This window comes from Podarcis muralis, chromosome 6 (assembly GCF_964188315.1).
Source record: "Podarcis muralis chromosome 6, rPodMur119.hap1.1, whole genome shotgun sequence".
NCBI classification, from domain to species: Eukaryota; Metazoa; Chordata; class Lepidosauria; order Squamata; family Lacertidae; genus Podarcis; species Podarcis muralis.
The window spans coordinates 33,268,257-33,292,118 of NC_135660.1; the positions used below are offsets into that span (position 1 = coordinate 33,268,257).

General features: G+C 41.7%; 1 long non-coding RNA gene across 1 annotated transcript in view; it reads right to left on the reverse strand.

Moving 5' to 3' along the window:
- Positions 1-2,209: 2,209 nt before the first annotated feature.
- The window catches only part of LOC144328119 (uncharacterized), a 28,535-nt gene continuing 6,882 nt past the window's right edge, over positions 2,210-23,862 (reverse strand). The window contains exon 3 of the long non-coding RNA XR_013393358.1: positions 2,210-2,305. This is a non-coding gene — a long non-coding RNA (uncharacterized LOC144328119). The remainder of the gene's footprint in view (positions 2,306-23,862) is intronic.

Here is a 23,862-nt window from a genome sequence, read left to right on the forward strand (position 1 = left end):
TGTGAAAGGTTGAAAATAAAACGAGAGAGGTCTGGAGTCAGATAGATGCTAGACTACGAATAAAAGACTTGTGAAATGAATGTTATGCTTTCCAAAGAAATTCAAAATCCCTACTGAGGTTAGAAACTAGAAACATATTGCCTCAAACTGGAAGCAGTAAAACTGGTAGGAGTAACAGAAGCTATTGGCTCATATCACACACATGAACTTGTTACCACCAGACAGCTGGAAAACCATAGGAGTAAAACAATGGAGGATGAATATGCCACCAAATGAGGGAAGGAGGACCAGACATATCTTGCAGAAATCAGAGAAGAGGTGTGAATGGCTGTATATAGACGTACCAATTCTCTTGAAGTTACAGGAAGTACTCTAATTAAATCTTTACACAGTTATTGCAAGTCACTAGTTACCATGCAATTACCTTACAAAAAGGTAATACAAACCTTTAAACTACCAAAGAAAAGAGGAAGAGGAAGAGGAAGAGGAAGAGGAAGAGGAAGAAGAAGAAGAAGAAGAAGAAGAAGAAGAAGAAGAAGCAGCAGCCTGTTGTGTCATTATGTAGTGGTGAAAAAGCAAACAAAAACCTACAAAGCAGTATTGCTAATCAATCTCTCTGGAAGACAAAGGTTGAAGGTTGCTTCCCTGAAGCCTTGTTTTAAACCCCTCAGTCCTAATCCCCAAGTGAAAAGATGAAACCCAAAGACATAGGTAACAGAATCCAAAGCTCCAGACTTTTCTGCTTGAGAATCACTATAACTGCCAAGGACTCTGGCCTTCCATAATGGCAAGGTGAATGATGCATGTAGTCTGAGCTTTGCATAAATCCACAAGATAGTGGTTGCCCTGGGTTAATCCATCTAGGAGGAAAACACAGATATTTCCTCAAGGGCACCTCTTAAAAGTTACCTCCCTGAGTTAAACAATGCACTAGGTATTGCATCCAGGGCATATAAATGCAATTTCAAAAGCCCAGGCCTCTATCTTATGGGTCACTTGCTTTCCCCCTTGTCTGTCATCACCCGCTTAGAACAAAACATAACATAATTTGTCCCACAGGAGGAAGTGATGGAAACCAACTTGAGTGACTTTAAAAGAAACTATGGTCTTGCTGATTGATCAGAGACAGTATGTGTCTGAACACCAGCCACAAGGCGCCACAACTCTGACATGGTTGCAGAGCAGAAGGCAAGAGACAAGGGCCTCCCGAATTTTGGCCTTGTACAGGGCACCACTGATATTTGAAAGACCAAAGTCCACCCTTGCCTAATTCATACTTTTCAGGAGACGAAATAGGAAGGTACTGATTGGGTTCTTGCCTGGCCAGACCAAAGAGCTTGCTAGTAATTTGTGCAGCTCTTAAGGACCGCTTGGCTTGGAAGCAAAACAGTTGATAGCACTAGTTAAGTGTTTAAGAAAGGCACCCCCCACAACCTGCTTACTTCACAAGGAAAAGAGTGAGTGCTCCTTTCTTATAGCATGTAACTGCGTTTGTCAAACACATTCTGTGTTACCCTGGCTCTTCCCATCTCTCCATTGGTTTGTTATGTTTGTCTCACCTTCCTTTGGCTTCCAGAACCACATTAAACTCACTACAGGCTACAGCAGGGATGAAGGTCCTGTAGCCTTACAGATGTAGTTCACCTTCAACTGCTGTCAGCCCCAGACACCAGGGCCTGGTCTGCACTGTAAACTCTTCAAGACAAGAGTCTGCAGAATAAAGAACAGAAAGTTTAAAGAAAAAAGCAGACTCCTGTGCTGAAGAGCTTACAGTGCAGACCAGGCCATGGTGTCTGGGGCTGATCATTAAATAATAAAAACAGTTGAGAGTTTTTATATATTTTATGAATGTTAGGATGCATGCTACTGCAACAGTCCTTAGCTGAGAAGGAAACTTCAGGCTGCAGCTGAATGAACAAGAAATAGCACCAGCTCCTTTCACAGAGAATATTATCAGGAGTAAAGAGGCTTGATGTACTTTCCTGCTCCTTCAGAGTAGCATTTGCTGTGCTGGTAGAAGACACTCAGTACTGTGTATCCTGCTCATACATTTGTTATAGATAGGTAGCCGTGTTGGTCTGCCATAGTCAAAACAAAAAAATATTCCTTCCAGTAGCACCTTAAAGACCAACTAAGTAGTTGGTCTACTTAGTTGGTCTTCTACTTAGTTGGTCTTTAAGGTGCTACTGGAAGGAATATTTTTTTGTTTATACATTTGTTATGTTCAAGAATATATGTCCCATTTATTTTCTACATGAAGGTCACATTAATTGGAATGTTGTAGAAATATCAACGTTTTCTGCATCTTGGAAAAAGAAGGACTTATCAGAATATGAAACATTAAAAACATACAACTTGGCAATATGTACTTTTCATTTAAGAAATCACAATTTCACTTATATGGGAGAACAGAATAGATCGTTAAACGTTACAGGGTCGTTAAACAGAAGTAAGTAATTGTACGAATATGATCTGAGTTTATAAACTGTATGAATTGTGAAAGACCTGAAAATGATCCTGTTTTCCAGAGTGAAGCATTCCCATACATATATCCAAATACAACTGAAGTGCTTGCAGGCCACATGATTTAAAATACTGACAAATGCGGTATATCTTCACAATGACATTTCCTCCTACTGCGCTGTCTTTTCACCTGTGGCTTTAGCCTTCTTGCTTTCATCAATCTGCTCGCTTAGGAAGAGTTTAACAGTTTTCCTGCCTGTGGGCAACAACACATCTCTCGGCGTCTCACAGAGCTGAATAAGATTGGACATTTGCAGAATAAATATACACTACTAGTCATATTGATGAAAAGGAAGTTACATAAAAGTTTAGGAACATAAGAAGCTGCCTTATACCAAATCGGACCATTGGTCCATCTACTTCAGTACTGTTGACACTGACTGGCAGTAGCTCTCTGGGGTTTTAAGCAGCACTCCCTCCCAGTCTTACCAGGGGATGCTGTCGATTGAACCTAGGGCCTTTGCATGAAAAGCATGTGTTCTCTCTCTGAGCTACAGGCACCCCCAACTTCAGAGTAAAACACTGAGTAGTAAATATTCGCAGCAAACTTTTAATAGACTATTGATACTGAGCTTCCAAGATATATTTTCATGAACCAATCAGGTGGGATAATATTAACACTTGCCAGTTCTGAGCTGTTCAGTCAATAATCTCAGCATTAAGATCTGAAAAGCAATGAATGTGAGCCTGCCCATCCATGTATTTCAGCCTATATCATTTCTGAAATACATTCAATGGACACCTGCAGATCAATTGTACTTGCAGACCAGTATTTATTACGAGTTTTATACAGAATTAAAACTCACCGAGTTCACTGTGGCTTACTCCCAGATAAACATACACAGGATTGTGGCCATAGAGTACAAAGGAGGTATTTAGGAAAAATCTGAATAGATATTACTATTGTGTCTAATAAAGTTAGTTTACTACAGGGAGAAAATGACCCATAGAGTTTTAAAGGCAGAGAGGCACAGGGCAAGATGGCACCTCCACCTATGTACAGAAGCTAACCTGACTGGCAGTTGACTTTTACTTCAACGCTGGCAGTGGGATGACACTTTCCACTGCACCTGTGGGGAGCAGGTTGCCTGGGGGTTCAGGGAAAACAGCCAAGAGGCTACCACCACTGTGTCCAAGCACATGCCACCTGATACAAAGGTCTAATGAAAGGGCTGCTGTGCCTCAGTGGAGCAGGGTTGGCTTATGACACGATACTTGCTATTGAAAGAGAGGTAAGATCATCAAAGTCCACAATCTAAAATTATCTTAGCACACTAACACATGCAAGGAAAGATTATCTAAAGTTTCTCAAACCTCAGAGTCCTCTATAAAAATTCTGAGTGCTTCAAGTTCATCTCAACTAGGTTGGTTCTTAATTATATGAGCAGGCTGCTTAGAGACTTTAGTCTTTCTGTGACTGTCTAATTTGTATCCCTTTTTTATTAAATTAGGTGACATTATTGAGAGCAGTTGTGGCATTTAAAAATGCCTCAGGGTAGTTGATTGAGGGAAAGTTCATCTTTAAAACATTTTCAATAAAAGGGAAGCAATGGGAATAGTTGCTGTAATTGACAAAGACTTAACAGAGATGATCTTAAGTGTGATTTTCCCAAAAATGCTATGAATGATTCTATATGATAGATAAATATCTGAGAGAGGCACACAGTACAATCCTGTACATGTATTTTTAGAAGTAAGCCCCACAGTGTGTTTTGCTTCCATGGAAGTAGGTACAGAAGTGAAGCCATAATCCACCAACAGGAAATCAAGGTGACTTGTTTTCTCCTGCTCTGGTGGCTAGGACCCAAACCAATGACTTCAAGTTACAAGAAACAAGATTTTGACTAAACATCAGCAAGAACTTTCTGACAGAAGAGCTGCTCAACAGTGGAATGGACTCCTTTGGAAGGTGGTGGGTTTTCATTCCTTGGAAGGTTTTAAGCAGAGGTTGGATGGCCATCTATCATGGATTCTTTGGCTGTGATGATTGCATGGCAACTCTACAATTCTATCACTTTTAAGTAGCCCATGAATTTTTAAGTATTACTATACCTATGGAGAGGGACTATAGCAGCAGTAAAGCTGCAGTCAACATTTCCCTAATATTTGGAGTTCATACTGACTTTTGAGCTCTTGATTCCCCATATGCCTTTCCTTAGACAATCATTCTGATGTTCGTCTATGAACCTAATTGTAGGAGAAAACTACGCAGCCCAATCCAGTCAAGGATGCGCCATTTAGATCAAAGCTCAGTTAACATTCTCATTTTTATACATTACACAGAACTCAAAGTGGCTAATGGGGTGCGGGGGGAGGGGCTCATCACAGGTCTGACAGAGTCAGAGCATTTCCACTCCTACGCTAAGGAGAATACCAGATCTATATTACCGACCTTGCATTTGGAGCCTGGAAATTGGGGTAAGACATATCTTTTCTTCAATCTGTTTTGCACATTTGTATATCTCTAGATCACTGTGGCCATAGTTTTTTTTTTCTCAGTTGTGTCCTGAGGGTCTGAGGGGTGGGGGAAAGAGATCTGATTGTAGAATGGGAAGGGACCCCAAGAGTGCAGAAATCTCAGCACAGGGTCCCCCCATCCAATTTGAAACCATACCAGACACTGCTTAGCTTTGCAAATGTGCTAGCAGTTTTATTGCTGTATTCACTTAAATGTACAGTCAGCTGCTGCACCTAATGAAATAAGCTGTCTTTCATGGGAGAGAATGACAAGTTTGGCACACTGCTGTGTCTTCTTTAATGAGAAAAGTATGACAGGTATGACTCAACCAGCCACAGATCTTTAGTCATTGCTTGGCTCCGTTTCAGATATATTTTTAAAAATCCTGATCCTATATGTAAAGTGCTGGTGATCAAATCAAGACAGCATCCCTGTGTCAGAGGGATGCCTAGAATTCCATGTCAATGGAGACTTTTCCTTGTTAAGGCTCCATTGTGCCCATACAGATAAACAGATTTCTGTCTTGTGCTTGTTGAATTGATTATCCATGGAAAATAAACATCTAAGGATATATACATGGGGAATCAACCTTGCCAATCAGTACTCTCTCATAAATTCATGCAAAACTTCAAAAAGGAGCAATTTGCCAATTGATACCGAAAAAGTGACAGAACTCAGAACTGCTCCTGGTACAGACCTGTACATTGTCTATGAATTCAGGTTTATGGCTCTTTCAAGGCTCCCTCTGCTGGTACAAGTAAGGCTCTCTCAAGGTTCAAGTCTACCAATCAGAACTTCATTTACTTTAAGTCTATCAAATGATTTAATTGTATTTTAAAAAACAAAAACAAAAGTTAAACAATTAATTGTCCACTTGTTCATTGCAGCCAGATTGACATTGCCCAAACACTAGAGAGACTTATGATGTGTGCCATTGGACTACAGGTGTGATATTTAGCCCTCATGGAAATAGTGACTCAAAATTTTATTTCTTCATGGTATTAAAAAAATCAAATAATTTTGTTTTGACTTGGCACTCGCTTATTTTTTATGTCAGCAATAAGGGCCACAGTAAAAACCCACCATGCTATTATGCTAGAATTTGGAATGCATGGCACTGTATTTTTATTTAAATACACAACTTTATTATGGTCCATAGACCCAAAATACACAGTACTTTTTTATTTACATTGTCGCTGTTATTTTAATTTCATTTTTGTATTATTTCGTTGTATTCATGGATGCATATATGTACTTACCTTCACACTGATTTGAAGCCACTTTGTGTCCATCCTAAAAGAGGCTTCTGGGAGGCCAGAGGGACATTGCTGGAACAACTCTTGGGTTGGGGCAATTGGCTAAAATGTTTTAAAGGGTTCTAATGTTGGTTCCTCTGTTTTGTTTTTGTCGGATTGCTGTTGGTTAACTGTTTAGTTGGGGTTGGCGGTTATTTTAATTCGGGTATAGCTGTAAACTGTTTATTATTGTTGCTATAATTGTTATTATTGTTATTGGTTTCTATTGATTTACTGGTTGGTTGGTTGGTTGGTTGGTTGGTTGGTTGGTTTCTCGTATAGGATATCTTGTTTTTTAATGTTTGATGCTTGTTGTGTTTTTATACATGTTGTAAGCCATCCAGAGTGGCTGGGAAACCCAGCAAGATGGGTGGGATATAAATTTTAAAAAATAAAATTATTATTATTACTACACAAAGTAAGCCCCATCAAATTCAGTGGGGCTTGCAGCTGAGTAGACAGGCACAAAATTTCATGTCTAAACTGCTAAACGATGAAACTGTGTCTGGCATTATCTGGATTTATTAACCCCAGGCTCTATATCTATGGAACAGAAATATGGCAACACTAGACATTGTAGAAATTTTGAATACACCATGTGCAATTAATGCATGTTAGTCATGAATGATAGAAATTCATGTATGTATTAAATAGCATAAAAAGAAAAAAGATGAATCAACAGAGAACCAGTTTTCTTGATCAGCATCACTAAGGCATGAGAAATGGAATTCCCAGTGTTTTGGCAAGACAATTCTTATCCTCATCCAGAGAAACAAGCCAAGGCAGATTCCTACATTAGACAGCACAAACTAATCCTAGTATTGCAAGAAAGATGCACACATTCGGGAGAAGATGTGAAAATGCTGTTTATAAACACAAATCTTATATTTCTAATAGACAGAAATGTTTCTGTCATGACCCACCATCAGAGCTGGTCTGATTAGAGCCGGAAGATGAGAAAGACAGCAATAGATATATGTTCTTCATAGAAAAGATAATGATGGTAAACTCACTGGTCAGAGGAGCATCCTGGGCTAGGGATGCAAGTGAAGTAACTTTCAATTGCCATTGTCTTGAGCTTCGGGTTTGGTTAGAGTGGCAGAGCAATGGTTATAACACATACCTGGAGCAAGGAAGCTATAAGCAAAACACACAGAGACAGAAGCAAAATGAAGGGTAGTTAAGGTCCTGGAAGGGAAGGAACGGAACTGAAAATTCCTGGTTCGGCTGGATATCCCAGCAGGCCACCATGACAACAAGCCCAAGAAGGAAGGGCTAGAAATTAGGCTTATCCTAGTCGATTTGCACATACACTACAGTCCAGCGCACAGGGCCCATCTGCTGCCAAAAACATCTTGCTACATTTCAATGGGATTGATTCATTCAAGCATTCACAGGGCTCGACATTATTTATTACATTTACTTAGTGTCGTTGGTGTACATAGAGCTTTATGAGTGACATAAGCAAAAGAGAGAGATTCTGGCCCGAGGAGCTTGTGATCTAAATGCTATTGGTGGTGGTAGTATTTATAGGCTGTCTTTCAGGATTGCCCCTCTCAGTAGGAAAGACAACAAAAGAGGGATGCATATCCCCCAGGTGTCCCGATTTTCCAGGGACCATCCCAGAATTATGAAAGCCATCCCAGCTTCTGATTTAATCCCAGAATGTCCATCTTTCCACCAACAGTGCTGCCGCCATCAAGCTCAGGGAGGAGGGTGAGCCAGCACTTATCTCAAGTGGCAGTGGCAACTGCTGCAAGGAAGCATCCCATTGCCTCTCCATGGCTGCCACTGCCAGCCTTCTCCTTTGGGCAGCTTGTAGTGGCTGCCAGGGATCTCGAGGGCAAGAAGGAGGAGAGGCTGCAGCCTGTTACATGGGACTGGGGCTCAGCAACTGCCTCTCCTCCTCCACAAGCAGCCACTATGCGCTGCCCACTCTGAGGGGCAGGCAGAGAGCAGGGCCGCCCCACACGCGAAGAAGGGGGAAAGGAAGTAATCTTCACTAAAATGCAGAAAGTCCAACTTCAAAGTTTCAAAAGTTTTTGTTTTTATAATGGGCCTTAGGGATTCTCTTCACGTTACGGCAAAAATTCTTCTTCAGAAAAAATAGGGATTTATTCCCAGAACATAGTTGTGTTTGAGATATTGAGGGTTTTTTGTAGCTGTTTGGGAGAGATTTGGAACAATGCAGAATTTCAAGTATAGCTATAGTGACTATTATCACACAAAGATTGGTGTTTTATGTTTCAGCATTATGTGGGTAGGTTTCTCCTACAATGAGGAAGAACCTCCACACCACACCAAGTATAAACATATGTGTGAATAATACTCTGGCAGTTAAGCATATATAACAATATTTCCTTTATATAAAAGGTAAAATGGGAATCTTGAAAGAAGTAAATAAGCTTTGTCTGACATACATTATCTGTCCCTTGAGTTTGTGAATTTTTGACACATGTGCTTTCTGTGTGTAGTAACAATAGATCTTCCTTCTATTTTGAAATATGTTTATTCATTTGAGATGTGATGGTTGCTGAATGAGGATTAATAATAATAATAATAATAATAATAATAATAATAATAATAATAATACCCCACTTTTCCCCCTGACAGATACTCAAAGCAGCTTACAAATAAAATAAGAACAGCTAACCATAATTGTTAAAAAACAATTAAACATTATATATATTATTTAAAACATATGGAAAATTACAATAAAAACAGCACAGTACCAGATCCTTCATTAAAACTTCCCCAAAGCCTATTGGAATAATAGGTCTTCACCTGCCCCCAGATGAATAACAAGGACAGAGCCAGTCAACTTCTCTACGGAGGGAGTTCCAAAGTCTGGGAGCAGCCACCAAGAATGCAGCTGTGGTCTTGCAGTTGGCTGTTTACTATTATATTTGAAATATGCCAGTTATAATTGTGGGAGTGCAGAGGCATTTTCACTGGTGACACTGGTAATGTGGAATGCACTCCCTGCTGAAAAAGAGGTGCCCATCTATATTGGTATTCCACTTTCTTTTGAAGACACACCTGTTTACATAGGCACTGATTTGCTCTCTTGTCCCAAGCCTCCTGCTTTACTTGCTGTGTTGTTTTAACAGGATTGTTTTATTGCATATTTCATCATGAGTATTTTTATTTTTGGGATGCGGGTGGCGCTGTGGGTTAAAGCCTCAGCGCCTAGGACTTGCCGATCGAAAGGTCGGCAGTTCGAATCCCCGCGGCGGGGTGCACTCCCGTCGTTCGGTCCCAGTGCCTGCCAACCTAGCAGTTCGAAAGCACCCCCGGGTGCAAGTAGATAAATAGGGACCGCTTACCAGCGGGAAGGTAAACGGCGTTCCGTATGCTGCACTGGCTCACCAGATGCAGCTTGTCACACTGGCCACGTGACCCGGAAGTGTCTGCGGACAGCGCTGGCTCCCGGCCTATAGAGTGAGATGAGCGCACAACCCTAGAGTCTGTCAAGACTGGCCCGTACAGGCAGGGGTACCTTTACCTTTACCTATTTTTATTTTTATTGGATTGCTTTGTTGTGTTTTTTAATTATTGTGTATTTTTTAATTATTTTCTATTTTAACAACAATAACACTATGGTCACAATGCTGCAGCAGGCTGGGTGATATTTTTTGCTATGATACATTCCACTACCATGGTTGAGAACAAACCTAGCTGTTACATCCACCACAGAGACTGGCTGATTCTCCACCAACCCCAGACATATCTCACTGCATAAGGCAGGCCCATCATGTGGATTTCTTCACCTGCAGTCCAATTCCATGGCATTCACCATCTGACAAAGGGTAGGGAAGCGTGGCATGATGGCCTTAAGTTACATGGTAAGTTCTCTAAATGGGCAATTCAACATGAGGGATATTTTTGCTGCCTGAGGCAAAAGAGATGGTGTCTCCATTCCACAGAAGCTGAACAGCCTGGAAATCTTAATTTTTAATTTTACTGAAATTGCAGTAATTATTTGTAAATTTGAATTTACACACACACACGTGTATATTTTATGCAAAACTGTCCTCTGTTGAGGTGATGAATTCCCCCCCCTTTTTTTTGGCAGTGCACAAGTTGTCAGCCTATCACCCCGGAATCTGACACCTAAGGCAGCCACTCTACATAAAGGGAGAACCATCTCCGGTGGCATGTGCAATGCCTAGATGACTGATCAGCAGCCATGCTGAGGACAGTCCTAACTGATCCTATGTGAACATCATGGGAATGGAAGAAACAATGGGGGAGACCATGTTGTTTTTCTACAGAGGCTTCTAGCAACCTGCATTCTGCTTCTAGGATACCTCCTCTGGCATATGAGTGAAGTTTCCAGGAAAAGTTTACAGATAACAGCATAGAACTTGTATGAGATCACAAACTAATTTTCATTTGTCATCCAGATCAAGTTCCTGCATTGCTATTATGCTGTGAGAAATTCTCAGTAGCTCAGGTTTTGACATTCACTATAATAGAACTTCCTGCGTGAGTCAGACTTGAAAGATCTGATGGCAAATCAGTATCTGAACCCATCTCGATACAGGTTGGAGACTACAGTCTTGCTATTAACTTGGCAACATCAGCAAGATTTATGGCACCACTTAGTATTACTGAGTCCTCCCCCCACCCCGGCCACTCTTGATATAAAAGCTCAAATAAAATTGTGTTTGCAATGAGGCCTCTTACTGAAGCTTAGTCCCCATAAACAAAAGGCAAGGTGGTGAACCTTTCTCTGGACTATAACACTTCAGATTACGGGTTAGAGCGCACATGATTGTACTCTTCCCCCATACAAAACAGAATCAAAATAACCTCCCTCCACATAGAAAACTAGTATGTCAGATAAAAGACCACATAAGTACCCTTTTCACTGACATCCAATTTTGTACACACAGAAATCTCTTTTTTGAGGGGGGTGGGTATGAAGAAGTATTGAATCATATAAGCCCCAATCTGCCATCTTAAATGGCACTATGGTAACAATACAGTGGTACCTCACAGTACATTTTTCCTTGCAGAATATTAGTCAGGACCCATGCAGGAAACCATCTTTTTTCATACCATGCCTGGGAATGCTGCAGCATCACTCAAAGCATCATAACAGGGGCTTTGGCTACCTCCTTTCAAAGTGCAAGGAAGCTGTGAAGTTAACAGGCACTCACCTGGGTTGCAGCCCCACAACAGTTTATTCCACTTACCCCACATTTCCCTAGCAGTTAATTTCTGCATTGAATTAGAGTTTTCACATGATTGAAAAGCTGCTTCTGGAAATATAGTGGAGTACAGTGGTACCTTGGGTTAAGTACTTAATTCGTTCCAGAGGTCCGTACTTAACCTGAAACTATTCTTAACCTGAAGCACCACTTTAGCTAATGGGGCTTCCTGCTGCCACCACGCCGCCGGAGCACGATTTCTGTTCTCATCCTGAAGCAAAGTTCTTAACCTGAAGCACTATTTCTGGGTTAGCGGAGTCTGTAACCTGAAGCGTATCTAACCCGAGTGTCAGGGAACTGACATCGGAGCTAGAGACAAAGGGAAGGCTCTCAGATGATGCTGGAGAAGGGCCCAGCAGGGAGAGAGGCAGCTCAGTAGAGGGGGAAGCAAATCAGCGCAACACCAGGGATAAAGGGGGGCAGATGGGGGAATCGGCGAGAGGGCTCCAGGACTCTTCACTGGACACCAGCGGGGAGAGCACAGGTCCTCCGCTACCCACGCCCTCCCTGCGCAGAAGACTTCCGCGCAGTGAGAGGAGGAGGAGACTGGGCGTCAAACAACTTTTATGTTGGAAGAGGTTTAAGAAACGCCCACTGACGGATTCTGCTAGCGACTGAGGCAGCCACAGTTAGAAGGGCTGTCCACTCAGAAAGGTTTAACAAGGCAATTTAGCCTGGAGAGGCGGCAGCTTACGCACGAGCAACCCATACGCATTACACCGAGGTACCACTGTATAGCACATTTCCATGTTATTTGCTTCCAGAAAAAAAGCCATTTGCAATAACATGGAAAAGACTGCTATGGATGCTTTCAGACATGGGGAATGTTGGGTTGGTTTTCCTGATTATAATGCTAGGGCTTCTGTTCCATTTTCTAATGTTCCTTTTACACTGTAGTAGCTGTTATGCGATTGTGGCTTTTTGACTAATATACCAGCATGTCATGAAAAATTCCATTCACACCAGCGGGTGTGGAGTGACACAGCAAGATGCCATTGGACAACATTGTTACTCTCCCACCCATTTCACACATGCATACTTCTGTTCCCCTATGAAAATGGCAGGAAACATCTGTACGCTGGCATATCACCCCTAATTTCATCACTTTGCTTCTGTGATTTTCTGGTTTAATGGGGTTGCAAATGGATATTTTCTGGAAGCCATTAACATGGAAATGAGCACTAAACTTCCACTATATTCTGCTAGATTTCTGGAAGCAGCTTTTACGTCATTTGAAAGCTCAAATATAATGTAGAAATTAACCGTTAGAGAAACATCGTAAAAATGGAATAAACTGCTGTGTGAGTGCAGTCCAGAGCTTTGGATAAAAAACAAAAACAAAGAGGGAATTGGGAAGCCCTTGGACCACCTCATCTTTTAAAGTGCCACTACCTCATGTACCAAAATTTCCACTCCCCACCTAATAATAATACCTTGCCCATCTGGTCAGCACCTTCCCCCCAAACCCCCTGAATCTGGAAAAAAATCAAGGGTCTGAAACATTTGGAGCAACGCTACTCCTAAATACTGTTACAGAACTTGGGGGGGGGGTGTCCTCCTAAACACTAAAATTAATAAATGTTAGGATTTGGGGTTATTTGTGAAGTGAAGAGAGAATATAAGCTGCAAAGGAATTCCTGGGTAGCCTGGCCAAACTAGGGCTGTTGGGAGAACCACTGTGGGTCATTAACAATACAATGGAACTTCTTTTTCCAGGTGTGACCAGAGACTGGAGATTTGGAAGGTTGCCAAGGTAACTGCTCTGGAGGAGGGCAAGGGGCTTCTGAGAAGAAGAAAGGGGAAGAAGGAGTGAGATCCAACTTGGGAAGGGAGAAGGAAGGACTACCTGCAATGCTTTGGGCCATGCTGTAAGATCTGGACCTGCCCCGCCCCCCACCATGCAGACTGGAGGTGTAAATATGTGAATCAAACTGTATTTCTTAAAGCACGACAGTCTTCGCCCTGTCTCCCATTCCCCAAAGGGACAATGACCCTGTGTGGGCACCTGAGATCCCATACGCATTTGCCACTGCTTGGCGGAGAGAGGGGGCAGGCACCAGGCTTGTGTAACAATACAAAGCATATGCACCACAGTGGCGTAGCATGGTTTTCTGGTGCCCATGGCAGGCAGGTGTGTACCAAGGGGCAGGATGCAGAGAGTGAATGGAGCCCACCATGCCAGCCCAGCCCTTGCCACCAAAGCGACCCACCCCCCGGAGCCAAGCGGGGCCACGCTGCATCGCCTGTCCATCTGTACAGGGGGAGCCCAGCCAGCTGATGCAGCCCTTGGCAGGCGAATCCCCCTGACACCCACAGAGAGGAGTTTTGGGCCAGGCCATGCTGGGGTCAATGCCTGACCGCTTCCCATCCAGCAAGGAGTAAGTGAGTGTTGGCCAGGTGGCCATTCAGCAAGGCATTGGCCATTCAGTGAGAGGGCTGGGGACGCAGTAGCGAGGCCAGACTGGGCTCCAGGGCCTTGAGACCCCAGGCAGCAGGCAGGGAAGGATGGAGAGCAAATCATAAAAATTTAGAAATGTTCTAAATACAGCAGTATCCAGCTTCATTCATTGCATCCCAATATTGTTGCAACCAAACAAATGGTGCATTGCTTTCTCAAATACAGCTGTCTTGCTCCAGTTTCCCTTCCTAAATTAGTTGGCCCATTCAGAGGATCTTTTCTTATCTACAACGGCAAAAATCTTTTAGTTCTTTTGGCCAGAGTTTCTGCCAATTAAAACACAGCTTGCCTTAGAAATTTGCTTCTTCTAAGTGGGGAACTAAAGCTGAAAAACAGAAGAGGCATTGGGAGATTTGGACAGCATACTAAAACTCTTCACATTTAGTCACAATTGTGCAATTAACTAAGTGTGTGCAATGTAACTGTTTTTCCTACTGCAGAATGTAAGGCACTTGGGTATTTGAATTTGGGAGTTAGAACTTTGTTGATAAGGGCTATAGCTCAGTGGTGGAGTATCTGCCTTGCAAGAAGGTCTCAGGTTCAATCCCCAGCATCTTCAGGTAGGACTGGGATGGAGTGCCTCTGCTGCCAGTCAGTATAGTCAATATTGAGCTAAATGGACCAATGGTCTGACTCAGCATAAGTCAGCTTCCTATCTTCCTGTGTAATAAAATCATGAGCCAGTTGGTGTCTCTAAAAGAGCAGGATGAAGGGACTTAAGATGATAAAAAGAACAGAAAGCTGTTGCATATTTGTTTAGTACAGTGGTACCTCAGGTTACATATGCTTCAGGTTACATACTCCGCTAACCCAGAAATAGTACCTCGGTTAAGAACTTTGCTTCAGGTTGAGAACAGAAATCGTGCTCTGGCGGCACGGCAGCAGCAGCAGCAGGAGGCCCCATTAGATAAAGTGGTGCTTCAGGTTAAGAACAGTTTCAGGTTAAGAACGGACCTCCGGAACGAATTAAATACTTAACCTGAGGTACCACTGTACCGGAGCGGTTACTTCTGGGTTTTGCCGCTCGCACATGCACACTAAATCGCACTGCGCTCTTGCGCAAATGAAGCACTTCTGCATGCGAACATTTCGAGTTGTGGACGTGCCTCCAGGATGGATTACGTCTGCAACTCGAGATTCCACTGTACTGGAAGAAAGATTTATGAAGAAATTACCACACAAACCCACCAAAACAATGATTCCACTTAAATATTATCTCGCCCCCATGGAAGCTGAATAACCTGACGAAATGGGAAGTGCTGATCTTACGAACTTAAAAACCGCCCCAGTTTCAGTCTATGGTATATTGCTAGATCCAAACAGCAAAAAATAAAAAATGAAAATTTGACCCAGAGCTGGCCTTACCATTAGGAGCAACATTAGAGGTACTATTAAAAGAGAAAGAAAATGTCTGTTAGCTTACTATTATAGTTTCACTACAATGGAGGAAAGGTACCTTTTGTATTTTCTGCCACAGACATCAATGTCTTCTACTGCATCTGACCTAAATTGAGATTTCTCACAGGACCAATTTTCACAGTTCTGAAATGCCAACATTTTGTAGGAAACTTGGAAAAGATTACGCCAGATGGAGTGAACTATTATGTCAGCACAGGTCAAAGCTTCCAAAAGAGTGTTTTACACTAACAAATCAGCAAGCAATAAGAAGATCAGTTTCATCTACCAAAAAAAGAGAAAATATAGATTTGAAATTTCTCATTATTCTGCTCCAATCTCTAGGTACAGATCCAACTACTCAGCTCTTACAGCATTTGAGAATTCTAGAAGAAGAAAGTCTAAAAGTCTGAATAGCAGATTGACTGGCCATTATAAATTTCTCATGGAATAATACTGGGGAACAGAGATAATGCAGGAACTGAATATATATGGCTAAATAAAGTCAAGGATGTTGCAGAAATGTCAAAGTCCAAACACCTTATTAATTTTGGATAGGAAGTGTTGTGGCGGAAAAGGTTGGATTAAGTTTATTGTCTGGGAGCAATAAAAATATTAAAGGAGCCAAAATATTGTAAAGTTTCTTTCTTGACTTATTGAATATAAACTTACAACATTGGATGTTGTTATGATGGCACTGGGGAGAAGACTTGAGCAAAGAATGTGTTGCAACTGGATCCATGCATTTCATCTAACACTTGGCTTTGAATTAGCTCACACAACTTTTTAACAGAGTATAGGTCCAACAATATGTTAGCATTGCTGTTTATGTTAACGCATGCTTGATAAAACATTGTTGCAGTTATTTGAAACAATGCTGAAAGCTTAGTAATGAAAGCAAAGCAATTAGTTCATTTTCGCTTGCCATCATTTTCTTTATGATCAAATATTTAAAAACTCTAAGACTTGGGGGAAGAGACCTATCTTCAGCTGATATCAGAAAAGAGACAACAGCAGACTTCAGTGACCAGGGTGCGTAGCTAGGGTGTCATTGTTGCCATTGCCAGGTATACTTTCACTGTTTATTTGGCAAGGTACTTGGTCTTTGTATGTAAGGTCACAAAATGTGAACTATACTCAACAGAGAGTTGCTTGTATCATGGATAGTCTTTCACACATCAGGTACATCCAAAGCTGTCTTGTAGTAATTCAGTTCACTGGTTTATCTGGAGCTGCATGATTAACCCTGTCTGGCAGTGGCTGTTCAAGGTCTCAATTGGAGATCTTTTTCATATCTGCTACCTTGGATCCTTTTAACTGGAGATGTCAGGGATTGAACCTGACCCTGGTGAAATGGTAGTTTGGTTTGTTAATTCAGCAAAGAAATGAAAAATGAAATGGCATCCCACTTTAATATAAAGGCCAAATTAAAGAAACGTAGTAGTCTTCTACCAGTAATCAGTTATTTTAATACCAGCTATCTGGGACCAAAATCTGAAACAAAGGCAAAAAGGAATAATGTCTTAGGAACTTTCAGCCCCTGAAAACTTCCAGTTCCTCCCTTTGCCTCAAAAACTATGCAGTCTTTTGAAAAATGAATTAATGTGTGCATGAACTGGGGGCTATGGAATGTTGTGGTATGCAAGTAAACAGTTCTGCTAGTGGCAAGGAGTTTTAGGTGCACAATGGAAATTCCTCATCCTCTCCTCTCCTCATGTACCCCCTTGCAACCCCAAAATCTGCTCTGGCAGTTCCTCCAACCCTCTGGAGCAGACTTACTGGACATGTATGGAGCACATCAGGAGAGGAGAGGACAGGGAAGTTCCATTGTGCAGCCAAAGCTTCTTTCACAAGCAGAACTGCTTACTTGCATCCTGCCCATAGCTCCCCAAACAGAAGTGATGATGTCTAATGCTGCCTTCTTGTTTTCTTTTTTATGGAACAAGGAACCTTTTCGTACAAAGTAAAAGATGAAACTATTTTACGTTACTAAAGAAATTATCCACAAACCTTCACCCATTAGTTAGTACATAATAATTCATCACTCAGTAGAATTCTGTAACCTTTCCCCACTGCTTGACATATAATTACTACTTATTCAGTTTTACCCAACAAGTTCTAAGAAGCAATGTAAGTTGTTTTTCAGGTACAATTTATTAATGTAAGAATATTTGTGTCTCAGATAAAAGTGCATTCCATTATTTCTTCTTAGGCTGCAATAAAATACATTTTATAGCAACCGTGCAAGAAACACAAAGTGATATCCAAGGTAATAGTAAAAAGTAGCTTCAATGAACAATTTCAAAAATGTCTGTGCAAATATGATTTGCATTGTCTGCCTTTTAAATATTGCCCAATACTCTTCCTTTTCAGAAATAAATTTTGCAGACTGTGCACATCTTCACTATGCCCTGCTAACCACAGGCCCTATTATGTGTTTAATAATTGACTATTCAATAGAGCATTGAAGCATTTTTATCTGGAGCTAATTCACCTTTGTCTGTGCATCAGCATGTTCACGCAATGAATTACAGACATGATCTTCTAAAGCGCCTCAAGGCTGTGTGCTGTATTTAATCCAACTTTGTAAAAAATGCAGTGAGCCCCATTGTGTGGCTTGGAAAACAAGATCTTAAAACTAGTACATGTAAAACAATGATATATTAATGCACATTTTTAATCAGTCTAGGCTTTGGCCCTTCAGATATTAAGTCAGTGCATTATGAGCCCCCGAACAGCAACTGAATGCCTACTGATGTGCTGTCGCAAAGCTATGTACATGCCGTACTATTGTCAGCTGGAAGCAGAAGCAAATTCTCCAATAGAATGCTAGGCATGTTTACAAATCTCCCTTCAGTTTCCCTATTGACATCTATAGATCAGATGTCCCAAGCTTATAGATCACAATTTTGAGATGCTACCGAATCAGCACATAAGGTGGTCATTTACAAGTATACAAGTTTTGCTTAAAGTGATGCAGTATGTTAATGTTCTCCCATCTCCCAAACCACAGCAGTCTATGTAATAACAGGAATTCTTTGAAATACTCTTTATGTACCATTAGGTACTGGTGGAGGCCCCCAAAGCACCATATGATTGAGCAAAACTGAGTTCAGGGTCACCCCAAATGGAACCACCATTGTATCAGGGATGGCCAATTTCTTTAATATCCAGAAGGAGGAGTGGGCAGGACCCACTGCCCAATCAATGTCAGGTCTAAAAGGCACTTGAACCCTATTCGTGCATCCTTAAATTGTATGTGTGGAGCAGGAATGGTGTCACCCATACTCCCAACCTTCCCACACTGAGTGGGAAGTTCTGAAGTGGGATTGTAAGTACTTTAGCACATTCAGGGGAAAGGTTCTTCTCTAGCTTTTCCCTAGACCACTGATAGTGCAGCCTCCTGGCTGCCAAGCAAGCTCCCCTCTGGTGGCTCTGGACTTCTTGTCAGGCCCGACATTGTTTCTACATCTGGGGGTAAAGGGGAAAGGGGCTGAGGCTGAAGCAGGGCTCTAGGTGTGGTGTGCTGGAGGGGCTGGGCAATTTGGGTTGCATGACTGTGACAGGGGGCTCTTTGGGTTCCTAACAGCGTTCGAAACTCCCATTGTTCTAGGCACATTTTGTGACAGGGAATTTCATTAAGTGCAAGCTGTTTCTGAGCTCTGGGCACAGTACTGCGCCTAAGATTTCAGATTAAAACTGCACAGTGGAAGGAAAGGAGCACCTTTTTCTGCCTCCCCACTTCCTGCCACTCTCTGAAAACTGAAGAAGATATCCTCTTAAGAATATTAGGGAGGTGAGCAGGGGAAGCATGGCTTTGTTTTTTGCAGTCTTCAGATGAGGACTAGACCACGTGAAAAATGAACATAAGATTTTAGCTGCAGTTCATTCATTTTCAGCTTTGTATTCTTGTTATTTAAAAAGTGCACCTAGGCATTCCGTTGTTGTGCCCATAACTTAGATATAAGGTGCCATTTAGCTCCTAGCTTTCATATCTCAGTTTCTAACACTGGTTCCTAGTGGCGCTGGGGCTCTCCAATCCTCTTCCATCGGTGAGGTATCCCCTGAATTATAATCAGGCTTTATTCTGGCACAGGTACAGAGTGTCCTCTGATCTCCTGCACAATAAAATATGAGAAGATGCCTGCAATGGGTCTGCAGCAATAAAGCACACTTGTCTTTCACCACCATCACTACTCTAGTATAACCACTTCTGTTGGCTTACGGGATGCCAAACTACCCAGCTTCCTGTGCTACAACTCCTACTCACATGCTGCTAAATTGTTCTCAACTTTTGGGGGACCATTTACAGAGCTTCAGTCAAGAAAGCTAGTGCTCCCAGGTATCTCCAACTTCAGCCCCTTTACCCTTTTTCATTGGAGTGAATGATTCCTATTGATTGCTACCGAAGAAAGTAAATTGCATCCTGTCATACAGGTAGGTGATAGCATAAGATAAAGCATAGCTCTAGTGAGCAGCTCATGCACATTAATCTTCCCAAACTTTAAACCAATATTCTATGCCACCTAGACCTTTATCAAAATTATTTACTTGGTACCTTATATATGGGTAACCTTTGTATACTGAACCTACTTATGTAAATTCATGTCTCACTAGAGCGGATGTCACATATAAGACAAACTACCACCTTAAGCAGCAGCAGATGTGAAGTGTCGGACAAAACTCCTTCACTTTTATTGTTTCCTCCAAATGAAGCTAAGATGCTTTAGTTAAGATAGTGGAGGAGTTGTATCTGCAGTGTGCATCTCAAAGATTGTGGTGTTTGAGCAAAATATTTCATTGTTAATCCACCTTTTGTAAGAACTCGAATCCTGATTTCAAGGTTATTAAAAGAGATCGGGCACTGCATCATATTGCATTCACCTGTGGCCAGTAACTGATTATTCTGAGGGAAGCAATTACTCAACATAGACTCCAGCTCATTGTTGAATGCCAAATTTTGCATTTGGGGGAAGAAAATGACTCTTGAATATATGCTCTGAAGCATGAGATTTGATTACCTTTATCATCACTTGCAAGGCCATAAATGTTGCAATAAAAGAACATAAACGCATTCAGCCCTTTTTCAACAGTTCATGCACAGTATTTTTGCTTGCTTAATTATCTTTTGTGGTTGTGAACTCCACAGATTAAGAATATGCAACTGACAATTTCTTCTATTACTAATCCTGCTTTTCATAGTTATAGGAGAATCCTAAAATCTTCGTATTTATTACCACTGTGAATTCTGCAATGACAGAGGAAGAGAATCCATTTCTTGCTTCTTCTTTTTACTCTCTCTGTTCAGAAAAGGGATGGGGATTTCTTTTTTCTGACTTCTCCCTCTTTTGAAAAAAGGACAGGAGAAGCTACAGATCAGCTCAGGGGGTCTTATGGTAGGCACTTGGTAGGCAGTTGATTTGGGGGAGAACTAAAAGGGATTTGCTTTGCTCCCTGTGGTTGAACTCAAGGCAACAATGTTATTCTAAAAAAATTCCTAGGGATGTGGTAGAGATGTCCCTGGGAAAGTAACATGCAAAATATCAGAAGGATGGAGGCAAAGACTACAGTTATGATGAATTGGGGTGTGTGAAGAAGCTTCAGGCTTATGTTCTGCTCAATAGAAGTAGCAGAAACTAAGTGCAAAGCTGATTTGATAGGAATGAGCGTGTGGGCATGAGACAGAGGCAGAAGGACTTGAATTTCCAGCATTTTCTAAGCAAGCATTACCAGCTAAGTGCACAGAACAGACAACAATGTGATACTGCATTGAAATCCCTTCCCCAAAGCACTGTGATAGGAGAGCCCTCCTGGTAAAGTGATTCGCATTGGTTAGAAGTTAGACCTATCAGTCATTCAATAAGCTCTCCACCTCACTCTCCACAGCCTGTTGTTTCTCTTATATGGCAAGCTTAGAACAAAGATTTCCATTTTTGCAGACACACTATCCACAGTGTTTTTAAACATCCTGCTCTCCAAAGGACTAAATAGTTTTGGAGGCCCCTGCTTTGAACAGTTCCTGTTTCATCCCAGAAAGCCCCAACTCTATCCAAAGCAGTCCTGCTTCAGGATTTTTCTCATCCCTTTGCACCCTACATAGTGTGTCTCTTTCTACATGCATATTATTCTCTGTTTTCTAGTTACCTAGAACAATGGTGGGAAGTTCTACACTGGACATCCTTAAGCAGAGACTGAACCATCAACTGTTGGTACATCATCTAACTCTAGATATCTTGCATCAAGCATGGAGTTGAACTAGATTGCCTAATACTTCTTCGTTCTTTAGTCCTGTACCTTCATTCATCTTTGTACCAGTGAACCCATGAATGGAAGAACTAAGGTCCTACCTTCTGGCTCTGCCCCAACCTGCACATGTTTAAGGGCTTTAGTGCAGTTTATGCACAGGGCCTTTGGATGACTAGATCAAGTGTGTGTGTGTGTGTGTGTGTGTGTGTGTGTGTGTGGTCCCAATTCCTCCTAGTGCTATTCCATATCATTGTTTTTTTCTGACACAGAACCCAAAGAACCCACTGTCCCTACTAGGATCAAAACTTTAAAGCATCTTGCATGATTGCAAAAACAGAAGACAGAGTTTTCGCTGCCACTCCCCCCCCCCCAAATGTTAGTGGTTTTTGCTGCTCCTTTCCTTAAAAGTTCAACAACTTTTGACCTCCCCCCCCCAGGGGGTGGGTCTTTGCACCCTGGTGGCGCATATGCTAAAGACAGCCCTGAAAACCTTTGTTCCCCAGCTATATGAATATCCAAAAATGTCGCTTTGGCAGCAATTAGGCATTAAAAAAGCTTTCATTGCTCTTGTGCCCTTGCACATTCTCATTATCAGGTTTCTTTCCACATGCTGTTCTCACTCTTTTACAAACACTATTCATGCCTATTGATTAACAGCACCTAATATTTATTTAACAAGGAACTTCATTTTTTTTCCCTAGCATCACAGCTTCGGATCTGCTGTACTTTCACACCAGGGCAGGTTGTATTATCAGTTTGACTCTGATCCTGTTATGCCCGCATGACATAGAGGATGCATGTTAAGACCTTAATTATATAGCTTGTGTTTTGTAAATGGTATTTATTTTTAACAGAGCCTGGTGTTTTTCATCTGTTTGCAAATAATTCTCTTTTGCACCTAGAAATCTAGGAGAAACAGGAGAAAAACAAGAGAATTTACTTTAAATAAGACATCTTTGGGAGATAGCTATGTATATCCTGTGAGAGGTAAAAGTACTGAAATGTTATTCTATGAACAACACACATAAATTGGAAGTTATTTTGTTGTTGCTGCTGCTGCTGCTGCTATAAACTATGCTACACTAGCTCACCTGTATCTGCCTGTTAACATGAAACAAACACTCCTTCACCGTAGGTACAGTATATCTCATGGATTGTGGGCTTGTCCAAACTGGGCTTTACCATGAGTTTGAATCTAAGATTTCTGAGCAGTGTCCACATGATGCTGCCCTCAATCAGAACCCATCCCACATATTTTGTTGTGTTAATTTGGATTACACCATTCATGAGAAAATCTGAAAAGCAAACCAAACCCAAAGCAAATCTGCAGCTGCCTGGCTGCTGGAGCAGGAAGAATCCAGAGGTTGCTTGCAGAGTTGAAGGAAAAGAAGGACCTTTATCCTGCTCCCCACTTCTAACCATTCACTGAAGACTGGAGAAGGGATCCACATATTAAAGGGAATGGGCAGCATAGCCCCCCCCCCAAAACTAAACATATATAATTTTTAACTTCTGGCAGAAGCCATCCAGTCAGTGCCAGGAGGTTATTTCACAGGTATCCCCAGCACTGACAGTACTTCTGGACAAAGGTGGAAAGAAAATTGATTTAAGATGATCACAGATGCTGTCTGATCTGCAGGGATAATATGTATTGGAGCAAAGGAAGTCGAATCAGGACATTTCACCTACCAAAGAGATTGCATAGCAGAGATGAGAGCTACATCCCACAATCCATTGCTGTGTTACAGAGGATCCTGAGGCACAGCTCTTGGACCATGTGCACTTGTGTGCAATCTGGCAGTTCCTCCACAGCATCCTGTGTGATGGTTGTTTCTTTATTTCATTTATAATCACACACACACACACACAAACACAAACACAAAGACACTTAAAAAATAACAAGGTATCTCCCATCCAGGCCCTGATCAGAGTCTAACTGCTTAGGTTCAATACTGCTATATAATGTGCTTTCAAACTATGCCATAGCACCACTGCAAAAGGTATGCAGGATGCACTTGGACTGCATCTTTGGCAGTAATGAAAAGGAAGGTAACTTTCACCTGGCTTTTATGCAGCTCTTTGTTTACAGGATGCCTCCTTTTGTGGGCTCATTTCACTGGTGAGCTCTACAGAAATGATTAGGCTGAACACAAGTTAGCTGCTACTGTCAGTTTTTGAATTAACTACATACAGACTAGGTATGCACAGTGCAATCCTTTACGTACCTACTCAGAAGTAAGGTTCCAGTGGTGCTTACTCCCAAAGGAAGTG